Raw genomic sequence first — 3,185 nt, 5'->3', positions numbered from 1 at the left:
CACAAGGTTTTTTTTGTTTGTTTTTTGGTTTTTTTTTTGAGACGGAGTCTCGCTCTGTCGCCCAGGCTGGAGTGCAGTGGCACAATCTAGGCTCGCTGCAAGCTCTGCCTCCCGGGTTCACGCCATTCTCCTGCCTCAGCCTCCTGAGTAGCTGGGACTACAGGCACCTGCCACCGCGCCTGGCTAATTTCTTGTATTTTTTTTAGTAGAGACGGGATTTCACCGTGTTAGCCAGGATGGTCTCGATCTCCTGACCTCGTGATCCACCCGCCTTGGCCTCCCAAAGTGCTGGGATTACAGGCATGAGCCACCGCGCCCGGCCCACAAGCATTTTTATTCAACAAATACTTACAGAGTGCTCCTGCGTCCCAGCGCTGTGGTGGACATGACATCAGGGGATAGAGGGACGATGCTGTCCTCTCTTGGATTTTGTACTCTGGGGCCGGCCGCCAGGGCAGAGCGAAACAGAGAAAAAGTCAGGTGGCGATGAGTGCTATGAAGGGCAATGGGCCAGAGTGAAGGATAGGACAGACGGCAGTCCTCATGGAGGGCGCTCTTGGAAATCACAGACAGGAGGGCCTGTGAAAATTGGTGTCTCTTTTTCTTTAGTCTTTGGTGGGGGGGAGGGGGGGCGGGGGAAGCACTTTTTCTCCTGCAAGGGTCATGGCTGATACTTTTACTGGAAAGGGGTCCGGATCCGGTCTTGGATCTCAAGAAAGAAAGAATTCAGGGGGAGTCCGCAGAGTAAAGTCAAAGAAAGTAACGGAATAAAAGAATGGCCACTCCATAGACAGAGCAGCACCGAGGGCTGCTGGTTGCCCATTTTTATGACTATTTCTTGATTATATGCTAAACAAGGGGTGGTTCATTCATATCTCCCCGTTTTAGACCATTTAGGGTCACTTTCTGATGTTGCCATGGCTTTCGTAAACTGTCATGGTGCTGGTAGCAGTGAGGACAACCAGAGGTCACTCTCACCACAATCTTGGCTTCGGTGGGTTTTGGCCGGCTTCTTTACTGCAAACTGTTTTATCTACAAGGTATTTACGACCTGTATCTCGTGCTGACCTCTTATCTCATCCTGTGACTTAGAATGATTTAACCATCTGGGAATGCAGCCCAGTAGGTCTCAGCCTCCTTTTACCCAGCCCTATTCAAATGGAGTTGCTCTGGTTCCAATGACTCTGACAATACCTCCGCAGGAAACCTTGATTCCATTTCTCATGTCCTATAGGGTGTGCCTTCATCATCTTTCTCCCTTTAGCACACTTTTTTTTTTTTTTTTTTTTTTTTTTTTTTTTTTTTTTTGAGATGGAATTTCACTCTTGTCACTCTTGTTGTCCAGGCTGGAGTGCCATGGCATGATCTCAGCTCACCGCAACCTCCGCCTCCCGGGTTCAACCGATTCTCCTGCCTCAGCCTCTTGAGTAGCTGGGATTACAGGTGGGTGTCACCACGCCCGGCTAATTTTATATTTTTAGTAGAGACAGGGTTTCTCCATGTTGGTCAGGCTGGTCTTGAGAACTCCCAACCTCAGGTGATCTGCACACCTCGGCCTCCCAAAGTGCTGAGATTACAGGTGTGAACCACTCTTTTTCAACTTCTCCCTATCCAGTGGAATCTTGCTCACTCCCACTGAGCGTGCTCAAATTTCTATCATCTTAAAATCTTGAGTGCTCTGATGCACACGTGCACACACACGTGCACTCACATGCCCCACAATTGACTCCAGCTGTGACTTCATTCTTTGCTCAAACAATTGCCTTGAGTTCTTGTCGCCATAATCTTTCAAACTTGATTACTTTTTTATTCTTTATTGATTATGATAAAAGCAGTATATACTTATTTTTGAAAAAAATGTGAAATTAGCAGTATACAGGAAGAGAAAAAGATGCAAGCATTTCCACCATTGTCTCTGGGCCCAGCACACACAGGCAGGAGCCATTCATACACATCACCCACCTCCACATCCTCCTGTGCCTTTGTTCATATGTGAAATCCCATCGTTACACACTGTTGTCTTCTATTCTACTTAAAATTGTATCATAAGCATTGTCGCATTTTAACAACAATTTTTTATGTGAAAATGTAAGTGGCTTTAAAAAACTATTCCCTCTAGTGGATGTCTCATACTTGACTTAAACATTCCCTTGAAGGTCACCTAGTGTGGCTGCCATGTGTTCCACATAAAAATAACACAGCCATCAACGGGTGAGTGCGTAACCCCCGTCCTCATTTCAGCTTTCCTTAGGGTATGTTTCCCGAACAGGATTACTGAGTCAAAAGCTATGAGTTTGTCGAATGCTGTTGATACCAATTGCTGTATTTCTTTCCAGCAAAGTTGGCTGGTTCACATCCACATCAGCAGGTGCTGACTCTCAGAAGGTTCCCAGCATGGCTGTGGACACCCTTTCCCATTGAGTTCATATTACTGCCCCTTCCTTATCCAGTCTATATCGGTTCTTTATTAGGGAAACTAACCCTTTGTCTTTCACGTTTGTTACCAATATGCTCTCACTTTTGTTTTCTAATGAATTGTATTTACCATAGATACATCATCAAGTATATTGTTTTTAAATATAAGCTATAAATATTTTTTCCTAATTTTCTGTGGTTTTCTTATTTTAAAATGCATTTGGGATTTAATTTTCCTATGTCATGGGAGAAGAACTAATTTTATCCCTCAAACAGTCAATTATCACACCCCACTTATAGAATAATCTGTTCTTTATTCATTGGTTTGTGATGACTCTTTCTAAAAATGATATAAGTTCTTACACGTGGTTGGCCTGTGTCTGGCTTATGTCTTTAGCCCTGTTGATTTGACTTTTCCTTTGTGAGAAACACGATGACCTTCTTTTCTTTTTATTAAGTTTTAAAATTTAGTAACATTTTTTACTTTGTTTTTAAAAACCTATTTGCCGGCCGGGCGCGGTGGCTCAAGCCTGTAATCCCAGCACTTTGGGAGGCCGAGATGGGCGGATCACGAGGTCAGGAGATCGAGACCATCCTGGCTAACACGGTGAAACCCCGTCTCTACTAAGAAATACAAAAAAAAAAAATAGCCGGGTGAGGTGGCAGCGCCTGTAGTCCCAGCTACTCGGGAGGCTGAGGCCGGAGAATGGCGTGAACCCGGGAGGCGGAGCTTGCAGTGAGCTGAGATCCGGCCACTGCACTCCAGCCTG

This window comes from Macaca mulatta, chromosome 12, assembly GCF_049350105.2.
Source record: "Macaca mulatta isolate MMU2019108-1 chromosome 12, T2T-MMU8v2.0, whole genome shotgun sequence".
NCBI classification, from domain to species: domain Eukaryota; kingdom Metazoa; phylum Chordata; class Mammalia; order Primates; family Cercopithecidae; genus Macaca; species Macaca mulatta.
This window is presented reverse-complemented; position numbering follows the sequence as displayed.